The 23,163-nt window shown below is 35.6% G+C and overlaps 1 protein-coding gene across 1 annotated transcript in view; it reads right to left on the minus strand.

Annotated features, from left to right (window-relative positions):
* The window catches only part of THEMIS (thymocyte selection associated), a 190,538-nt gene that overhangs the window by 32,479 nt on the left and 134,896 nt on the right, over nt 1-23,163 (minus strand). The window lies entirely within an intron of this gene.

Raw genomic sequence — 23,163 nt, forward strand, 5'->3', positions numbered from 1 at the left:
CATTTTGCTTTCAGGGTTAGGTTGTAAACAAATGCTTGACAAAGCAACAGGGAGCTTGCGACTGTATTTTAGCAGTAATTTCATTTGCCCACCAGATGGCAGGCTTCTCCGGATCTTCGCGGCTCCCTCTAGAGTCCAGCTATTCATTGCTGACAAAGCAGTCAGATTATATCTGTGTACTCCGTTTGAATATGGGAAATCTGCCAGGACTCCGTGGCTCCAGGATTAAATGTCTCTTATTTGAAAAGAGATTTCCATGGGCAGAGGTTTTTATTTTTTTAAGTCATACATATATCTTCGGGACAAAGGCTATTTACATAAACTCCAGGCTTAAGTTGAGCTTCTCAGGATCTCAGCTGGCACTTTTTCTTGATGTTCAGCACCCCAAGAGGCTGGTAAATGCACTAGTGAATGTTTCAGAGTATTGTATTTCTTAAAGCAGAGCCAAGTAAGAAGTATTCAAATGCTACCCGTATCTCAAGTATTCTCATCTAATCTCAGCTCCTAGAGTATTTACTTAAAACATTTTCATTTTCTTGGCAAGGAGCTATGTAAATACATTCAATTTTACCTTTTTTTATACATAAGTCCTTGAGACATTTTGACTAATGTGTTAGGTTTAAGAATTTTACTCTCTAACTACATGTGCACAAATATATCATAAACTAATTCCAGAATAAAAGGCTTACCTCAATGATCAGTGACATTTACATTCAGGAATCATAAGCAATTGAAAATTCATCTACTCCCCATACTGTTAGAAAGAAACAATGCATTTTCACATTATGTATTTTTAATTTGTATTTCTAACAAATTCCTATCTCTGACAGAGATCAATATTAGTGGACTACTTTTTCAATACAGGAAATCACACAATCCTAGACGCTATCTATACCTTAGATTGGGAGAAGGCTAGGAACATTCTCACAGGATGCCTGCACAGAGCAAAAGGTGTGGCTTTAGGGAAAGAGACTTCCCAGGCAAGGAGAGCATGACGGGGACTCAAGGAGGCACATCTGGGGTGGGACTCTGTCCTTATCACCTTGACTTTTTCCTACTGGAGGGTAGCAGAAAATGCCATCCCCAAATATGACTGTAGGAGTTCAGGACGTGCCACCCCAAAGATGCCACTTTGGAATACTGATTACTCTTAGCTGTAGGCACTAACAAAAGGGAAACACAAGGAAAGACTGTCTCTGAGCTCCTTGTATCTACCTAGACAGATCCTCCAAAGGTACTTGGTTATTATAAATCTCCATCAACCAGAAGATTGCCTTGTATTATAGGAGAAGAGACCTGAAGTTGACATCACACCCAGACAAACTTGGTCACAAACTGCCATACCTCCCATCTATTTTTCTAAAGGTCCCTTCATTTTCTCTAAAAATTATTTGTAAAAAATCATTCTACCCTAAGAAGCCTGCATTCCCTAACCCCTTTCCCTATTAAAGTCTAAATTTAAAGCTACCTCTTTGTGTTACTCAGTTTCCCTGGGTATCTCTCTTGTATATATGAGGTCTACATGTTAGTAAACTTCCATTTGTTTTTCTCTCATTAATTTGCTTTTTATTATATGGGTCTCAGGCAAGAACTCCGAAAGGTAGAGGAAAAATTATTTCCCCTTACTTAAACTACTCATACTTAACAGAGAAAGGCACAAGTTAGTGAGCAAAACTATGGGTAAGATCTACCCTGCCTTAGATTCTCATTCTCTCCTCGTACCCCCTACTCCACACAATGCAGTATGATGCAAGTCTAGAGAATCTACACTATTTTTCATACATGTAATACAATGCAAGTATTAGAACTCAGTGTAACTTTTCATAAAAAAAAATACTCATTACCCAGAACTAAATTCACAATGATTCAGAGAGAATAGGTCTGTAATCCAGTTGCCAAATAATGTAGCATATGTGGATACAATCATGCATAGAAAAGGGAAATTTTCTCTGGATGGGGAATTGGGGACAAAATTATTTAGGCAAACAAGGCAACAAGGAGAGGTTTTAGTATTATTCATGCTAGTTAAAACAGAGAGGGAATTCTATCCTATTTCAAAAGTGAAAAGCCATAGGTGCTTCATATAAAATTAGAGTTTTCCATTTAACTTCTCTATTTAAAATTCCTCTATAACTCTTATTCTGTAGCCCAAAGGATTAATTCCAGACCACTTTCTGTGACCTTTAAGATTAGTCCACAGCTCCCTTTCATGGCTCCCCTTCTCTGCTTTGCTTTGTAATTTCCTGAGTAGACTGTGAGTTTCTTATTTTCAAGTCCATCTTGCCAGATAGTATGCTCCTGGCCATTTTTCTGCTTATCTTTGAAATTTCCAGTGGATTCTCAATACGTGTGTCATGACTTTGTTAATCAATTAAGTAACCCAAGGTTAGTTTTCTGACTACACTATTTCTGTAAAATTCCAAACACCTGCGAAATATATGCCTATTCATTTTTCCCTGGAAAGCCCTGGAACACCTGTGTATTATACTAGTACCCTAGGGCTGCTGTAGCAACTACTAAAAGCTGGGTGGCTTAGAGCAGCAGACATCTATTCTCTAAAAGTTCTAGAGGTCAGGGGTGCCTGGGTGGCTCAGTCAGTTAAGCGACCAACTCTTGACTTTGACTCAGGTCATGACCTCACAGTTCCTGAATTCAAGCCCCTGATCAGCTCTGTGCTGAGAGTGTGGAGTCTCTTTGGGATTCTCTCTCTTTCTCTCTCTCTTTCTCCCCTCCCCCACTTGTGCTCGTGCTCTCTCTCACAAAAATAAACTTTAAAAAAATTTAAAAATAAGTAAAAGTTCTGGAGGTCACAAGCTTAAAATCAAGGTATCAGCAGGGCCGTGTGCTCTTCAGAGGGTCTGGGGGAGAAACCTTTTTTACCTCTTCCAGCTTCTGGTTGTTGACATTCGTTGGCATTTCTTGGCTCTTGGCTGCACCATTTCAATCTCTATCTCCGTCCTCACGTTGCTTTGTCCTCTGTGCTTTTGTGTGTCTACAGTCCCTCACCCCTCTCTTATAAGATATGCATAGTGGCATTTAGGGTCCAGCAGTTAATCCAGGATAAAATTCTCCTCTCAAGCTCCTTACCTTAATCACATCATTGCCAGATAAGGAAATATTCATTCTTCTGCCATATAAAGTGACACTCAAATTTTCAAGTGATCAAGATGCAGACTTCTTTTTTATTTTGTTTTTAGTTAAAAATTCTTTTTTCTAATGTTTATTTATTTTTGAGAGAGAGAGTGCAAGCGGGGGAGAGGCAGAGAAAGAGGGAGACACAGAATCTGAAGCAGGCTCCAGGCACTGAGCTGTCAGCACAGAGCCCGACGCGGGGCTCGAACCCACAGACCGCGAGATCATGACCTGAGCTGAAGTCACATGCTTAACCAACTGAGCCACACAGGTGCCCCTAGACTTATTTTTAGGGACCACATGCAGCCCACTATAACCTTAGCACAAACAATTGAGCTTATGAGAATATAAAGTCAAAACTGGGTTCAGGGTATCTATCACCAACACAGTGTATTCTTGGAGAGACCTAAAGTTAGATGTTTCTATATGGTGAAATGGAACCTTTACATATAGTACATCCAGGTGGATTGCTAATGCTAAGTGAGCTTTATAAAATTTTTTTAATGTTTATTTATTTTTGAGAGGCAGAGAGAGAGAGAGTGTGAGCGAAGGAGGGGCAGATAGAGAGGGAGACAGAATCCGAAGCAGGCTCCAGGCTCTGAGCTGTCGGCACAGAGCCCGATGCGGGTCGAACTCACCAACCACAAGATCATTACCTGAGCCCGAGTCAGACACTTAACCGACTTAGGGCGCCCTTAAGTGAGCTTTAAATAAACTGACATTTCCTAGAAAAAAAGGGATGCAGGAGACAAAAGTACAAAAGACTCTGGGCGCGTTTGGGTGGCTCAGTCAGTTGAGCATCCCATTCTTAATTTCAGCTCAGGTCATGAAACCCGGGTTGTGGGATCGAGCCCTCTGTCAGGCTCTCTGGGGATTCTCTCTCTCTCCCTCTCTTTCTGCCCCTCCCCTGTTTGCTTTCTCTTGGGGGTGGGGGGGCAAACAAACAACAACGACAACAACAACAAAAAACATAAATAAAAGAAGACTCTGGTGATAAAAGCATAACAAGGCCCTCTGGCTCCCCACATTGGACAGGCCAGTGTTGTGAATGTTTAGGGATGGAGACCTCAAATACATGTAGCCCAGAAAAAATATTTGGAGGCTAGATCCAAAAGGTAGATAAGAAGCTCAAGATGAAAACTTAATTTTCATTTCCCTGAAACAAAGGAGTTGAGAGAGCAAGAGTGAGCAAACTGTGGGGTAAAAAGAAATAAAAAATTACTTCCATCTACCTCCAAAAGCTCAGGATAAAGGAAGAACCAGCCAGTGTGAAGGAAGATGTGGCATGTGAAATGGGGGGAGGGGCGGGGCGATGGTCAGACTACTCAGTGCTGTAAACTAACAAACTGTCCTAAGCATGTAAACTAAAATAAGGTTTTATATGAATCTGTAATCTGCCCGCCACTTTGCCAATATTCTTACACTCTAAGATTCCACTATATGGAGAAGAGATCCCTGGATTTTGAAGCAGAGATTCACCCCTGATTCCGCCAGGGAAAGAAGTCAGAAAATAATTAGAACATTGGCAATAGGAAACTAATTTTTTTTTTTCCTGGGCAGGGTGGAAATATTTTACCACAAAGGACACAAAAAATCATTTAAAATACCTGTAAAATTATATGCTGGAAATTCAAACACCTTCTGTGCCCATAAAGCAAGGCTCAAGACAGATAATAGAAGAAAAAAACCTAAGGACTGTATTTGTGATTGACTCCAGGATTGAAGTTACCACTTTGTCAACCCTAATTAATGAGAGTATCTTGTCAGACAAATACTACTAGTTTGGAAGCCTCTAGTGGATTTGAACATTACTAAAATCTTTACTGGATATAAAGTTCAAACTGTAGTCATAGCCCAGTGATTAAAAAAATAGAATAAAAGTGATTAATTAGGTGATTTTAACCAAACTCAATTGCATAGCCAATCCAATTGATTCTTTTAAAAGTGTCTCTTAATTGGTCTAAAACCTCCCAATGTCATTAAAAAATGGTGACCATAAGGCCACCCCCATTTTGCTGAGTTGCTGCAAACAGACATGAGAGCATAAACAACTTGACCATTATTTTTCTTTTGTTATCTGAAAATGAAGCTAGTATGTGGTTACAAATGGCTGTGGTGAAAGGGATGCTTTATGTATTGAAACAGTCTGTGGTGGACATAGCATTATTCCTCCAGAGAGCATTTATGAGTTATTAGGACTCCAGTACACAACGTATAAACCATTTACTACAATATTTTTTTAAGAGAAAAGGAATAGGAACTCAGTGGGCATTATAGTGTGTGTGTGTGTGTGTGTGTGTGTGTGTGTGTGTGTTTTATATTGCCAGCAAGTATTCAAAAATCAAAAGCCTTTAAAAATTTTTGCTCTTGTAATCATCTTTGAAAGTATTTCCACCTGTCTCATCCCCTCATCATATATATACAAGGGCATTTGCACATGTTTGTTTTCCCACACCTGAAAAGTACTTAAATTTTATAGCTACCATCTATGAGAAACCAATAAAACCCTACAAACACTATAGCTCTGTAGAAAATTCAGTTTTAAATCTGCACATTTACTATTCAACTTCACTATGTATCAACAAACATGTAGTTAATAGACCCAGAGCAGCAAAAGATAACCATCTACGAAACATGAATTATAAACATATAGGCAAGTTTACCATTTTCTTCAAGCTTTGACATTAAATTTTCTGGTGTGTTTTCAGTACTTTTAAGGGTCAAATAAGGACCTACAACTCATTTAAATATAAAATTATCATTTTTATTTTTTTGTCTTTTTTCTGATCTTCAAAATAGTTCTTTGAATAGCACTATTTGATGTTGCTTATCAAATTTCATTTGCAATTTATAGACTTACAATCTACAGAGGAAGAATCTCCCAGATATGATATGGAATTTGTTCCATAATAAAATGAAGATGCAAAATGAAGTGAATGAGGAGGATAAGCCAACTAAAGATAAACAACAATGTTAGAAAGTTTTTTAAGGCCTGAATCATAAAAAAAAAATCTAGAGACATGGCAGAAAATGTTCAGCTAGGAATTTAGAAACTATTCTAACTGGCTTCTCCAATTCCCTCAGTGACTTATAGAAATCATTTATGTTTACTCAGCTCTTCAGTTAATCCTTACTATACCAACGAATTCTCATTACATACCTGCTCATCTAATCTATTTCTTAATCTGCAAAATGGGAATAACAGCTACTGGCTGGCCAAGATAATGGCTCGAAGTTACATGAGGCTGCTCAGGCTAGATGGGAGTCAGAAGAAATCGCTGGAACTCAGATATCTTTCAGTCAGGTGACACTTGATACCCAAGCAAATAATAATAACACCAGTGAAAAATGACAAAAGAAATGACTGCTGCAGAAAACACTAAGGAAAAACAATTTAAAGAAGGTACTTGCTGGGCAGCCAAGACAGACACATTACGTACAGTGGGGTAGGGGTGGGGGCGGTGAGGGATACAGATCACTGTGGGAAAAAGTATGGTGGTTCCTAAAGAAATTAAACATAGAATTAGCATATGAGCCAGCAATGCAACTTCTGGATATTATATCCAAAAGAACCAAAAACAGGGACTAAAACAGGTATTTGTGCATCATGTTCATAGCAGCATTATTCACAATAGGCAAAAGTGGAGGCAACACAAGCATCCATTGACAGATGAGTGGGTAAACCAAGTGTGGAATATGCATTCAGTGGAATACTGTTCAGCCTTAGAAAGGAATAAAATTATGATACATGTTACAACATGGATGAACCTTGAAGACATTATGCCAAGTGAAATAAACCAGACACAAAAGGACAATAATATCACTTATATGAAGCACCTGGAGTGGTCAAATTCGTACAGACACAAAGCATAATGGTGGTTGCCAGGCCTGGGAGGCTGAGGGAGTGGGGAGCTATTGTTTAATGGGTGCAGAGTTTCAGTTTGGGAAGATAAAAAAAGATCCATAGATGGATGATGGTGATAGTTGTACAACAATATGAATCCACTCGCTGCTATTGAATTTTACAGCTATAATAGATTAAAATGGTAAATTCATATTATGTATAGTGTATCACGGTGAAGAATATTTCTTCGTGAGTTTTACAAAACTAATTTATGAAAGAGGCTACCATATAAAAGAACAAGTTATTTTAAAAATAAAATACAAGATATGAAAGGTGATTTATAAGAGAAAAGAGAAATAGAAAGTGGGCCATTTTCTTGAGGAAGGTCAGCATAATAAAGGTCCAGAGAAGACTAAAGGCAAGAAGCACCACTAGATGACTGTCTTTTCCAGGTTAAAATAATGATACCCAGTTCTGAAGATAGTTTTACATTAGAGCCTCGTAATTTCAAGTTTATCACTTGGCTGCTAATCTTTGGGACACCAAACACTCCAGATATGAAGCCTAAGACTGAGAAAATGGCATCACCCTCAATTTTTCTCCTACCCAAAGCCAAATTAAATGAAAAAGTCGGCGTGGCATTTCGAAATTTGTGGATGTGAATGGAATGAAAGAAGTTCATGTTAGAAATATGTTTGGTGTTTAAGAGGACTTAAAGAATGATATATATGGAAAAAGAGTAGAGCAGAATTGTATTGTTCAGAGGATTAGGTATTTAATCCTTAAATGTTATGGATATGGAGTATAAAAGGTTTCTTAAGATAGAGTCTCTTAAAGAAAGGTGTACTAGTGTTTCTTAGTTGCTATGGTATTAGCTTTGTGGGCAGATGCTGAATTCAAACAAAACTACAGACATCTATCTTATTGTGCCCCAGGCTACTTGACATATTGATGATGAAGAGGATAATTAAACCAATTCCTTTTGTAAATCTTAGCCCAAATTTCTCAGGTCCATAATATATCACAAAAGCAAATCTTGTATCTAGAATAAGTTCTGCTGAAAAGAATGTATAAATAGTGAGAAGCAAGTCTATTTTTTTCAATATTATTTTAGTCATTTCTGTATTATGCCTACAGGTGTTCCCTTAGGTAAAAGAACAACAGCTCGCTAGTTTTACTTTGAACAATTTAATATGTTATCCTTTGAAAATTGCTTTTGGCCAAGAAAAAAATAAAACTATATAGTAAAGACGAATAACTGAGACTTTGAAATAAAACTTTTATTACATCATTGAAATTGACTAACCATCCAATATCTGATATCAGGTACAATGACCAGAGTTGCCCCTAGAACACTAGATTTTTCATTGCCTGCTCCAGGCAATTATCCTCCAATAAGTTACAGAAGCTGCAAATGTCTGTATTGGGTTTGCCAGAATCATCTGGACTTACCTCAGGAAGCTAAACAGTGGTTTGATCTTTCAGAAATTTTCAGTGGAAACAAAACTTGTCTTTAGTAGTCTCTTTTCTTGCTCATTCTCCCTTCTTTAATTCTCCAAATCATCTTATTATCCTCACATTATCCCTGACCCTTCATATTGTATCAAAAGTATAATTGAAAAATAATGAGAAGGAAAGACTAATATAATGAAATAAAACATAGCGGTACTTATGTCAAGATGACCCCTGATACTTAGAGATATTTAAACGGAATCTCTCTTAACTTCACAAATAAAATCAGCCAAAGTGACCAAAACAGCACTTTCATACATTCTAACTTGGGAGAGCATAAAGTATTCCCTAACCCTGCAATCCCTATCAAAATAACACCAGCATTCTTCACAGAGCTAGAGCAAACAATCCTAACATTTGTATGGAACCAGAAAAAACCCCAAATAGCCAAAGCAATCATGAAGAAGAAAATCAAAGCTGGAGTCATGACAATTCCAGACTCTAAGCTGTATTACAAAACTGTAATCATCAAGACAGTATGGTACTGGCACAAAAACAGACATATAGATCAATGGAACAGAATAGAGAATCCAGAAATGGACCCACAAATGTATGGCCAACTAATCTTTGACAAAGCAGGAAAGATTATCCAATGGAAAAAAAAAGACAGTCTCTTCAGTAAATGGTATTGGGAAAACTGGACAGTGACATGCAGAAGAATGAGCCTGGACCACTTTCTTACACCATACACAAAAATAAACTCAAAATGGATGAAAGACCTAAACTTAAGACATAAAGCCATCAAAATCTTAGAGGAAAAAACAGGCAACAAACTCTTTGACCTCGGCCACAGCAACTTCTTACTTGACATGTCTCTAGAGGCAAGGGAAACCATAGCAAAAATGAACTATTGGGACCTCATCAAGATAAAAAGCTTCTGCACAGCCCATTTCTTCACTGGATTATTTGTTTTTTGGGTGTTGAATTTGGTAAGTTCTCTATAGATTTTGGATACTAACTTTTTATCTGATATGTCGTTTCCAAGTATCTTCTCCCATTCTGTTGGTTCCCTCTTAGTTTTGCTAATTGTCTCCTCTGTGCAGAAGCTTTTTATTTTGATGAGGTACCAACAGTTCATTTTTGCTTTGGTTTCCCTTGCCTCTGGAGATGTGTTGAGTAAGAAGTTGCTGCGGCCAAGGTCAGAGGTTTTTGCCTGTTTTCTCCTTGAGGGTTTTGATGGCTTCCTGTCTTAAGTTTGGGTCTTTCATCTGTTTTGAGTTTATTTTTGTGTATGGTGTAAGAAGTGGTCCAGGTTCATTTTTCTGCATGTCGTTGTCCAGTTTTCCCAGCACCACTTGATGAAGAGACTGTCTTTATTCCATTGGATATTCTTTCCTGCTTTGTCAAAGATTAGTTGGCCATACGTTTCTTCAAAGAAGACATCCAGATGGCCAACCGACACATGAAAAATTGCTCAACATTATTCATAATCTGGGAAATACAAATCAAAACCACAATGAGATACCACCTCACACCTGTCAGAATGGCTAATATTAACAACTCAGGCAGCAACAGATGTTGGCGAGGATGTGGAGAAAGAAGATCTCTTTTGCATTGCTGGTGGGAATGCAAGCTGGTGCAGCCACTCTGAGAAACAGTATGGAGGTTCCTCAAAAAAATTAAAAATAGAACTACCCTATGACCCAGCAATTGCACTACTAGGTATTTATCCAAGGGATACAGGTATGCTATTTCAAAGGGACACATGCACCCCAATGTTTATAGCAGCACTATCAACAATAGCCAAAGTATGAAAAGAGCCCAAATGTCCATCGATGGGTGGACATGGATAAAGAAGATGTCATGTATATATACACAATGGAGTATTACTCGGATATCAAAAAGAATGAAATCTTGCCATTTGCAACTATGTGGATGGAACTAGAGAGTATTATGCTAAGCAAAATTAGTCAGAGAATGACAAATATCATATGACTTCACTCATATGAGGACATTAAGACACAGAACAGATTAACATAAGGGAAGGGAAGCAAAAATAATATAAAAACAGGGAGGGGGACAAAACATAAGAGACTCTTTTTTTTTTAATTTTTTTTTTAACGTTTATTTATTTTTGAGACAGAGAGAGACAGAGCATGAACAGGGGAGGGGCAGAGAGAGAGACACACACAGAATCTGAAACAGGCTCCAGGCTCTGAGCTGTCAGCACAGAGCCCGACGCGGGGCTCGAACTCACGGACCGCGAGATCATGACCTGAGCTGAAGTCGGACGCTTAACCGACTGAGCCACCCAGGCGCCCCAAGAGACTCTTAAATATGGAGAACAAACAGAGGGTTACTGGAGGGGTTGTGGGAAGAGGGATGGGCTAAATGGGTAAGGGGTTTAAGGAATCTACTCCTGAAATCATTGTTGCACCATGTGCTAACTAAATTGGATGTAAATTATAAAAAATAAATAAATTATAGAAAAAAAATTCCCCCCCATTGAACCTTCTTGCACTGTAGGTGGGAATGCAAACTGGTGCAGCCGTTCTGGAAAACAGTGTGGAGGTTCCTCAAAAAGTTAAAAATAGAACTACCCTATGACCCAGCAATAGCACTACTAGGAATTTATCCAAAGGATACAGGAGTGCTGATTCATAGAGGCACATGTATCCCAATGTTTACAGGAGCACTTTCAACAATAGCCAAATTATGGAAAGAGCCTAAATGTCCATCAACTGATAAATGGATAAAGAAGATGTGGTTTATATATACAATGGAATACTACTTGGCATGAGAAAGAATGAAATCATGCCATTTGTAGCAATGTGGATGGAACTGGAAGGCATTATGCTGAGTGAAGTAAGTCAGTCAGAGAAAGACAGATATCACATGTTTTCACTCATATGTGGATTTTGAGAAACTTAACAGAAGACATGGGAGAAGGCAAGGGGAAAAATAGTTACAAACAGAGAGGGAGGCAAATCATAAGAAACTCTTAAATACATAGAACAAACTGAGGGTTGATGGTTGGGGAGAGGGGAAAGTAGGTGATGGGCATTGAGGAGGGCACTTGTTGGGATGAGCACTGGGTGTTGTATGTAAGCGATGAACCACGGGAATCTACCCTAAAAACCATAGGCACATTTTACACACTGTATGTTAGCCAATTTGACAATAAATTATATTAAAAAATCATTAAAAATATAACATTTCAAAAAAAACACAAACAAACATAAAAGCTTCTGCACAGCCAAGGAAACAAGCAGCAAAACTAAAATGCCATTGATGGAATGGGAGAAGATATTTGCAAATGACATATCAGATATAGAGTTAGTATCAAAATCTATAAAGAACTTATCAGACTCAACACCGAAAACACAAATAATCCAGTGAAGAAATGGGCAAAGGATGTGAACATTTTTCCAAAGAAGACATCCAGAATGCTAACAGACACATGAAATAAAGCTCAACATTACTCATCATCAGGGAAATATAAATCAAAACCACAATAAGAAACCACCTTACATCAATCAGATTGGCTAAAATTAACCACTCATGCAACAATAGATGTTGGCGAGGATGTGGTGAGGATGTTGCACTGTTGGTGGGAGTGCAAACGTGTGCAGCTACTCTGGAAAACAGTATGGAAGTTCCTCAAATGATTAAAATTAGAACTACCCTATGACCCAGCAATTGAACTACTAAGTATTTATCCAAAGTGTACAAAAATGCTGATTTGAAGGGACACATGCACCCTAATGTTTACAGCAGCACTATAGCCAAAGTATGGAGAGAGCCCAAATGGCCATCAACTGATGAATAGATAAAGAAGATGTGGTACATATATACAATGGAGCATTATTCGGCAACCAAAAAGAATGAAATCTTGCCATTTGCAAAACGTGGATGGAACTAGAGTGTGTTATGCTAAGTGAAGTAAGTCAGAGAAAGACAAATATGATTTCAGTCACATGTAGGATTTAAGATACAAAACAGATAAACATAAAGGAAGGGAAGCAAAAATAATATAAAAACTGGGAGGGAGACAAACCATAAGAGACTCTTAAATACAAAGAACAAACTGAGGGTTGCTGGAGGGGTTTTGGGGTGGGGGAATGGGCTAAATGGGCAAGGGGCATTAAGGAGGACACTTGTTGGGATGAGCACTGGGTGTTATATGTAAGTGATGAATCACTAAATTCTATTCCTGAAATCATCATTACACTATATATTAAATAACTTGTATACAGATTTTTAAAAATGATAAAAATAAACAAATTATTCCCTAACCCTTATGAAAAGCAACTTGGAAATATGTATCAAGGCCTTTAAATATTACTATACCCTTGACTGATAATTCTACTTGTGGGATATATGCCTAAGTAACTAATCTTAAATATAAAATGTTTTACACAGAAAAATTATAAACAATCATTCAGATGACAATTAAAATCTCAAGTAATGCAGAATAACTAAGGAAACTGTAGTGAATCCATATGGTAGATATTCAAAGCCATTTAACAAGATGATCTATAACACTTACAAATATCTTTGTGCTATCATTTATATGGAAAAAAGCAAACAGCTGTGCAGGTAGGTTGCAGAATGTATTTGCATTACGGTATCAAATTATAGGTACTGACTGTTGGCATGAACATAACAGATTAGTATTTTACCCTGTGGATTTGGATCCCAATTCTAATTCAACATATTCAAGTATGTTACTTAAAGTTAAAAGTTTTTAACTTATTGTCTAGATCAATCATCCTATGTTTATAAATATGGGTAGAATGGTCAAAGATTGTTCAAACTACTAGAATAAGATTTGAAAGTATAAAATGGCTGAAGTTAATATGCACACTTAGAACATTGAAACTATTTGTTTCAAATTCCGTTTCTATCCAGCTATTTCTCCATTTCTTTCCAAGTTATTCTTTTACTGTCTTCTATTTCCACCAGGTAATATTCTAACATTCTAACATTATTAGGTTGGGCTACATCAGAGACAAAACCCAAAATATTAGTGGCTCAATGGAGAGATTGTATTTCTTTTTCACAGGAAAGGACAGTAGAGGTAGTCCATCCAGGGTTGGTATGAATTGAACATTACCAGGCCTGCAGGTGTCTTTCACTTTCTTTCTCTTTCCCCTTCTTCATCAAACATCCTCAAAACATTGCTTCTTCCTCAAAGCCATGATAGCTCTGAGTTGCCATAGTCACTCCAGCAACCAGCCTTCCACCTCCCATTTTAGAGACATTCCTTGGCATTTACGGATACTATTTCATGCTTATATCTGAATGCTCATAACTTTGTCACATAATCGACCTCGCTCCTAGGAAAAGCTGGGAAGTATTTAAACTGGCAGCCATGCCCTAAAAATCAGGGACTGTATATTACTGAGGAGGAAGTACAGAAGAACAATTAGAAAATAACCAGCAATATGCTGCACAGGTCTTGCTCTTCATTATATTCTCATGGTACCTATCACAGGGCCTTGCACAAAATAGATGTACAATAAATAGTTCATTAATAGTACTTTTAAAATTTAATTCAACTGATAGAGATTACTCGGACACAAATTTGGGAATATGATCTAGAAATGCTATGTCTAGTCATTTATATTAAGTAATAAATCAAAGATGTGCTAAAGGATTTAACAACTGCTTATTAAAATACTGTTTTCAGGTTCAGTTGGTTAAGAGTCTGACTCTTGGTTTTGGATCAGCTCATGATTTCATGGTTTGTGAGATTGAGCTTGGCATCGGGCTCTGCATTGACAAAATGGAGCCTGCTTGGAATTCTCTCTCTCCTTCTCTCTTTCTGCCCCTCCCATGCTCGTACTCTCTTTCTCTCAAAATAAATAAATAAAATTTTTTAAAAAAACATAAAATATTGTTTTCAAGACTAAAAAATGGGAAATAATAAATGACCAACAATACAAGACTGATAATGTAAATTATTGTATATCCCTAAAATATGATACTATGCTTGGAAAATGTTGGTTCTATATTAAGTTGAAAAGGGCTGATTACAGGGGCTCCTGGGTAGCTCAGTCGGTTAAGCGTCTGACTCTTGGTTTCGGCTCAGGTAATGATCTCACAGTTTCGTGAGTTCGAGCCCCACATCAGGCTCTGTGCTGACAATGTGGAGCCTGCTTTGGATTCTTTCTCTCTCCCTCTCTCCCTGCCCCTCCCCTGCTCACGCTGTCTCTGTCTCTCTCAAAAGTAAATAAATAAACTTAAAAAAAAAAAGTGCTGATTACAAATCAGATTTAGCAGAGGAAAAGGAAACTGAAAGATTTATCAAAATTATTAAGGTAATTAGCTAGGTAGTGAATTATAGGCAATTGTATGTTCACGTTTATGTCTTTTGCAAAATATTTTTTCTACAATAGCATTTTTTTTTCACAAAAGACTACTCATATGATGAAGTTACTTTTCAAATCATACTGTGAAAAGTAGATCAGCATCAAAACAGGATATTGGTCATAATTCACACAATATTGTTCATACTCTGGACAAAAGATAATTGAGGGACACGAGAAATCTCCACCTTATTTTTTCTTTATTATGTATTTTTCTTTATTACGTTTGCATAGAAAACAAGCTAGCTTTAAGAAAAAGAAGAAACAATATAAATTTCCAAGGTAACTATAACAATTGTTTAAACTGAAAACAGCCTCAAAAAATGCCATATGCTATGAAGGCAATACATACAAGAAAAGCCTCAATTTTTCTGCTAGTGTTTTCTACAACTAGCCATGCTGCTGAGCTGGAGCTAATGGCTGATAGGATCTGCTGCTAGTCAGATTATAGTCTCTCCTCTGTTGAGTGGACTATATCCATTTGGATTTATTCACTTGGAAGAGTCTGCTTTACCAACATACATAAGCAAGATCTGAGGGCCAAAGGAAATGTTATGGATAGTGCACCAAAATGCGAATTAAAAAACAAGTATAAAAAACTCCTAGAAGAAAACATAGGTAGTAAGCTCCTTGACATCAATCTTGGTGTTGTTATTGTTGTTGTTGTTTTTGATCTGACACCAAAAGCAAAAGCAAAAAGTAAATATATAGAATTACATTAAACTTAAAAGCTTCTGTACAGCAAAGGACTATCAACTGAATGGGAAGTTAGGGGTTAATATTCCAAATATAAGAAGAACTCATACAACTGAATAGCAAAACAAAAACAAAGACAAATAATCCAATTAGCAAATGGGCATTATATCTGAATAGACTTTTTTTCAAAGAAGACATACAGATGGCCAACAGGTCCAGGAAAAGATGCTCAACATCACTAATCATCAGGAAAATGCAAACCAAAACCACAATGAGATATCATCTCACACCTTTAGAATGGCTATTATAAAAAAGACAAGAAAAAACAAGTGTTAGTGAGTATTTAGAGAAAATGGAACACTTGTGTAGTATTGATAGGAATGTAAATTGGTGCAGCCGTTATGAAAAATAGTATGGACTTTCCTCAAAAAATTAAAAACAGAAATACCATATAATCTAGTAACTCCACTTCTGGGTACTTGTCCAAAGAAAAAAAAAAGCATTAACTTGAAAAGATATATGCACCCATGTTTAATGCAGCATTATTTACAATACCCAAGACAGGGAAACAGCTAAGTCTCTCTCAATAGATAAATGGAAAAGATGTGATATATATGTATACAATGGAATGTTACTTGACCATAAAAAAATTGAATGAAATCTTGCCATGTCTGACAACATGGACAGAACGTGAGAACACTATGCTACATGAAATAAGTCAGACACAGAAAGACAAAATACCACATGATCTCATATATGTGGAATCTAAAAAATAAAAAAAAAATCAACACTAAGCTCATAGATATGAGAACAAATTGGCAGTTGCCAGAGTGGGGGATAGGGGTGGGTGAAATGGGTGAAGGGAGTTAAAGGTGCAAACTTCCAGTTATAAAATGCATAACTATAATAATACTGTCTTGCATATTTGAACATTGCTAAGAGAGTAAATCTTAAAAATTCTCATCACAATAAAAAAAATGTAACCATCTATAGTGATGGATATTAACTAGATTTATTGTGATGATCATGTTACAATATACACATATATCAAATCATTATATCGTACACCTGAAACTAATATGGTTTTGTCAGTAATACCTCAATATAAAGAAGGAAATAAATTATTAATCTCAGTTCTGTTACTACTACTATATAAGTCACAATTTCCCAGAAAGTTAGTTTCCATGTTAACCAACTGCAATATAATTATATGATATTTAGATACTTTACTGAATTAAAATGAGATTCATACCTCAAATTATTTCTTAGTGAAAAGCAGCCCTGGGCTGAAAGCCAGGAGATTAAATGTCCACTCTCAGTTCCAGTCCTAATTTCTTATTAATTCTAGGCTTAGACAATGTATCAGAAGCTAATAGCATATCTGTATATGAAGAGGGATATGATGAACTCTAAGGTCTCATTGAATTTATTATTCCATTATTCTGTGAGTATGGCTTCCATAACAATTTCACATGCTAGAATACTGCCTCTGGCAAAAATTTCCTCGTATGTAAAACCTGATCCAGTTTTGAGAATATTATGCCTTATTGAATCTAGAGCTCGCCATAGTGTGAAAGCTATTCATCCTTTATCTGGAAAAACGATGTGCTTTTCCAGATAAAGGAAGAATAGCATACAGTTACTCAGTCTATGCCCCTCACACTGTGGGTAACTTCTCTAGTCTGCCTTGTTCAAATATGACAAAAGCATAAAAAAATGTAGTGATTGTAAACTGAGTGTAAGCAAGGCAACTGAATTCGGTATTTATTTAAACTGCAGGATTGATGCTCTCTATGTCAAGTTGATAGGGAAGAAAAGTCTTCATGGAACTAGATATGAAGCATGACACATTAGCAGCTTATTTTGAAAGAAAATTTGAAATAGAAAAGAATGATTCACATTCACAAAAAGGCTCCATCACATTTTCAATTCTCCCTTGGGATTTTTGCTGCATGTTCCATATGCCTTCATGGGAAGTGACATCTCTAATGTAGCAGGAAACTTTCAGGTGGGTCTAAAATTGATGCTGTGATAGGACCAGAGACTTTTAGACAATTTGTGAAAAGAGGTTAAGACTCCAATTAAGTAATCTTGTTTTGTAAGACCCTGACAAAGCATTATTAGGCCATAGGGTTAAATGTTCCTAGACCTTACTAGATTGAAGATGAAGTGTAAGCCATAAAATAGGCCTTATCCTCTGGACATGTCGCTGAACTGGAAGTTTATTAGAACATAATACATCACGCAGAATTGTGGCCAACTCCACTGACCACAATAACACCATGTCATGAGTTTTGCAGAATATAGACATAGATTTCGAATTTTGAGTAGATCAAGGTATTAATAAAAAAGCACTTAACTTTATATTTTCTGGGGCACTAATAAAAAGCCATTCCTAATCTCTGTCCATTTCTTAATAAAAAGGGAGCACCATTTCTTAGAGCACTTGAAAACACTTATCAGAAATGTTCCACATAAAGTGTCAGTATCCTCATTATAATCATTGTTATTAAGGGATATTACCATACTTCTGTCTAGGTCTCAGGCAACAAACTTTATTGGATCTCAGTTGGGAGAAGAAAGTTGTCCTTGCAAGGAAGAGGAAAAATTACCAATGTCTTTTCCCAACTAATTAGTATGTTCTGATCACCCACAGTCAAAAAAAAATTTTCTCTTAAGTGGGAGAAAAACAAGGACATATTATAGTTTATATATCATCCTTTTGAATCAGGCATAATTTTTTGTCATAGCCTTGGCCTACGAGGAAAGTATCCCTTCATATATACATTTGAAGAGCTGATTCTGTTTATCTGTTTTTATATATATTGCATATAGTATTTTGTATGGTTAACCTGAAAGGGAAAACACAAAACAACTAATTATTAATAGGCGAAATTTCATTCATGCCTGATCACAAATTCTAAACCAGGATGTCAATGTATCATTAATATAAGAGTTGTTCTCCCAACACATGTTTGAATTTGGACTTCGAGACAGTGGCACAAGACATGGCCAAACAAGGTCTTTTTATCTGATTTGAGGCAGGAAAAATTTGTTTGCTCTAAGACTGGATAACTACTCATATAATTTTAGAGGTTAAAATTTATGGAACATTAAAATATTATAACGAAGTTGCTTAGTATTTATTTGACATTACTTAAATGCTTTTGTTTAAAGTACTTAAATGCTATACAAATTAAATGTTTTATATAAGCAGTCCCCAAACTGTGAAGGGATTATATTCCCACACTCGAGCAAAGTGATCTGGCGAATTTTTTCTTAAATGCATTCTAAACATATGCTTAGGCTTTAGGACTTTCTCACAACAGTTCCCTTAATGTAACTGAACTTCAGTACAAATAAAAATTTTAAATTGATATTTAATACATAATTCTCATGGTGAAGTGTTTATGAAGTCGAAACTCAGGATCCTGTGGCCCAGGGATAATGTCATGGATCCAAATTAACAATGTCTCTCCACTCTTGTTTTTAGTATGTCAATTTTGTCCACCAGCCTATTCCTCTGACGGTCACAAGATAACTACCAGCAGCAACTTTAGTCCACGTCCACTGGAAGTCAGGGAAACCTTTCCCTTAACTAAGGAATATAATATTCTCCTTCCAGTCTCACTGGGCAACCTTGGATCATGTGCCCATCTCCACACCAATAATGGCTGTTACGGAAATTGCCTTAAATTAATCATGAAATTACCCTGGAACTCAGGACAAAAGTTTTAAAAAGCAGGGGGGTGGTGGTTTTATATTAAGAAGAAGGAAGACAGCAATGTATTTAGGGATTTGGGATTTGGGACGCAGTGGATACAATAAGAACAGATGAGGAGAGGATGGTGAATGGGGACAACTGTTCAAATTGGTGAATTGTTTACAGGTTATCTGTTGATAATTTAGGGAATATTCATATTTTTTAAATAAAATATGTATGTAGGGTCATGTTTCCAGAAATTATTGCAACTAATTTGAGAATCTTCCCAAGAAATCAGGTAGAGGATTATCTTAAAACTCCATCACATCTATTCTTTTCAAAAGACCTCCTTAAAAAAATCCTGGTTGCTGAGATGGAAGGCATCTTTCCTCTAAAACTGCCAGCACTGGGGCACCTGGATGTCTCAGTTGATGAAGAGTATGACTCTTGATCTTGGGGTTATAAATTCAAGCCCCATGTTGAGTGTAGAGATAACTTAAAAGTAGAGTCTTTAAAAAAAATTAAGCTTGGAAAAATTTTTCCCAGAACACATGATGCTTCAAAACTATATTTGTCATTAGCATTATCCTCACTAATTAATTCAGACAACGCAATTTGATGTTATAGCACATGATAGGCAATGATTCCCTAAATTAAAAAAAGACCAAAATACTTTTCAAATAATGTTATTATAAGGAACTGGTTAGTTTGGCTTCTTGGTCTAAGCAAGTTTTAGATTTATACTCGGAAACCAATTGAGATGTCAATGAATAAGAATTGTGATTTTCCAATACATTGTTTAATATTTCATGTTTTCATTCAAATTATACATTTTTCCCTCATCCTACAGAATGCTGGGAGGAACCATCTAGCATAACAAGATACCACTCTTTAAAGGTTTTGTTTGTTTGTTTGCTTTTACCTTTGGTATCAGTGTGCTAGAACTTTAAGTTTGGGTTGTGAAAACACTCTCCACAATCAAAATAATTGCAAAAAATAAGCAATATTCTCATTTTCAATGTCACGAATTAGCAATCAATATCCAACTCTAACTCATCCAAGTACAAAAAGGAATTCATTGCAGGTAACAAAGACAGGTCCTTAAAGAATCCCCCTTTTTTAAAAAAAGGAAGGCTCTATCATCATTGTCTTTTAAAAAATTAGGAATTTTGTTTCAACCCTGTTCAATTTAACTTTCAAGATACCTAAATATAAGATTATCAATATGCAAGTAGGTATACATTTGTGTGATTTTGCAAGAACAATTGTACAGAGTGTCTGTCAGGTTAAAAAGGTAGCACATAAACATCTCATTAACTTGTAGATCAATGCCACAAATGCAACTATAAAATCATGGACAAATTTTACTATACAAAGGTTATTACTAATCAATTTCACTTTTTGCAAGAAAAAAGATGAAAACTCTTATATGACATTCTCTAACAGAATACTTCCGTGACCAAATTCACTTTAATTCAAGATGGCTGCGTGCCCATTGTTTCTAATGGCAACTTTTGACAAGATGATAATAAAATAAAGAGGTGAGAATGCTCAACACACAAGACACTTCAGAAAGCATTCTGGCATTTTTAAATGAAGCTTCTGGCTTTTTCCACTGATTCCTCTAACTGTCATTCAACTGCAACCTCTAATATTTTGCACCAATTATTAATTATTTACTAATATGAAAGCTACTTTATTTAGCTGAAGAAATAAAGCCTAGAGAGATAGTGTATTTTCTAGTATTTTAATATGCTAGTTGAATTAATTCCAAAAGTGAGTTTCATTACAGTTGTTCATTGTTTAGCTTTTATGAGGGAGCAGTAATGTCACTTTGAACTCAAAAATGTGCCTGTTCTACGGTCCAGTTATTTATATCCTAACAGAAATGCTATGATTAATCTTGTTTTTTTTTACTATTAAGTGGACAGTACATAGTGACTTTTCAATTCAGATGTTTCCTTATTAGAATGTTTCTGCCAACTTGTGATTTTTGTGGCAATAATAATAATGAAATCGTTTCATAATAAAAAAAAATGGTGACCACCATATATTAGAAAGGAAAAGTAGGAATTCAAAATAATTTGTACTGCAAGTCAAAAAACATTCTTCTATTCAATAATAGAGCTTCCTAACAGAACTTCTTGGGAAGATAAAAATGTTCTATATCTGTGTTATTCACTACTGGCTACATATGGCTATTGAGTACTTAAAAGGTTTGAACTAAGGAACTATATTTTTAATTTTAGCTAATTTAAATTTAAATAGCCCCACATGGCTACTAGCCATATTAGTCATGATATATGGTGTAATATGTTTCTGGTTTCTACAATTATTGTTGGAGTTACTGATGTATCTAAGCCTTTAATGACAATATACATATGTGTGTATATACATATATATATATGAGTTTATTCTTGAATACAATGTACTAAAACAATGTACTAAATGTTTTAAAATGTACTAAATGTAGTAAACTGTGACAATCTCTAAAGGCACTAATATGTTTAGGTACTTTATATGTGCATGTTTGTATATAGATATGTAAATCTATAAATCTATGTGATAAGTAAATTGACTTCTCTTTAAATACAGACACACATATATGCATATATGTATACATATTAGTATAAACTGTATTAGCTCAAATTAGTTGTGGTATCAACAACTACTAATTCTTAGTAGGCTACAACAATATAGGTTTGTTTCTTACTTCTGTTTTTCAGGATTCAATTATAACTAGGCTCTGGGACCAAGCTAAAGGAGTGGCTACTATCAACGAATTAATCAATTTCTTGGCAGAGAGAAGAGAACGATGGTAGAACCAAGTACAGGCTCTCAAAGATTTTGCTTGGAAGTGGCATATGTCACATATGTCTCATTTCATCGGCCAAGTCAAGTATGGTAGACAGATCTGATATGAGTGGTGTTGAGAATATTATCTTCCTTTAGAAATAGCCTGGTAGAGAAGAATCTGATAGAGAAGGGCAGCAAATACTTTGACAATAATATAATTTATTTTCTAGAGATACATGTATACATACATATAGATACAGATATATACCACAAATATCTATATGTGTATACATTCATGTATTTGTATATATACATATATACTTACACAGCTTCATTACAAAAGAGATTTGAATCATATACATGTATATATAACACCAAGAGAATACAAAAAAAGAATTAAGAATACAACAAAAATAAGAAATAGTCAAAAAGAGGGAGTACATAAATATCAAATCAAAGGTCCTTTACAATTGATAGAGTTGGGTTGTAAAATGGATTCTAAACTTACTAGTACACCAAAAGGGGGAAACATAATAAATTCTTACATTTACATTAATCATAAGATAAAAATAAATCAATTTCCTAGAGAAACATAGCTTTCCTTGGTAAAACAATTTATGAAAGCACTATGTGATAATAAAAAAAATTTGCCTCAAAATGAATATATATTATAAATATATGCCACTACAATAAATAAACAGCCTTAATGCCCAGTAGGCATTCAGTAGATATTGACTTAATGGAACAAAAAAGATAGGAATGTCAAGTTTCCTGTAGCAGCAATGTAAAAAGTCGCTTAATGTGTAATGTTAAAGCTCAACAAAGTAAACTATCTTTTATAAGAAGGCAAATATATAAATAATTATCTAAAATATAATTATGAAAACAATTTTAAAAAACAACAATTATGTGACTTGATACAAGAACAAGTTTAAAGTATATGGAAGAATGAATGGGCTAGACTATTTATGCAATAATTAATGAAAGAATTAGACCATTTCGTGGAAAAAGAAACTGATTCTTTAGTGGTAAAATAACATAATCAGAATTATAATAAAAGTTTACAAGAATTTTTAATCTAAATTGTGTACTTTAAAGTGATACTTAGGTAAAGGTTGGTGCAGTTTCATACATGTGTTAAGGACTTAAGAAATACCTATAAACAAAAG

Source organism: Panthera leo, chromosome B2 (genome assembly GCF_018350215.1).
Source record: "Panthera leo isolate Ple1 chromosome B2, P.leo_Ple1_pat1.1, whole genome shotgun sequence".
In the NCBI taxonomy this organism is placed as follows: Eukaryota; Metazoa; Chordata; class Mammalia; order Carnivora; family Felidae; genus Panthera; species Panthera leo.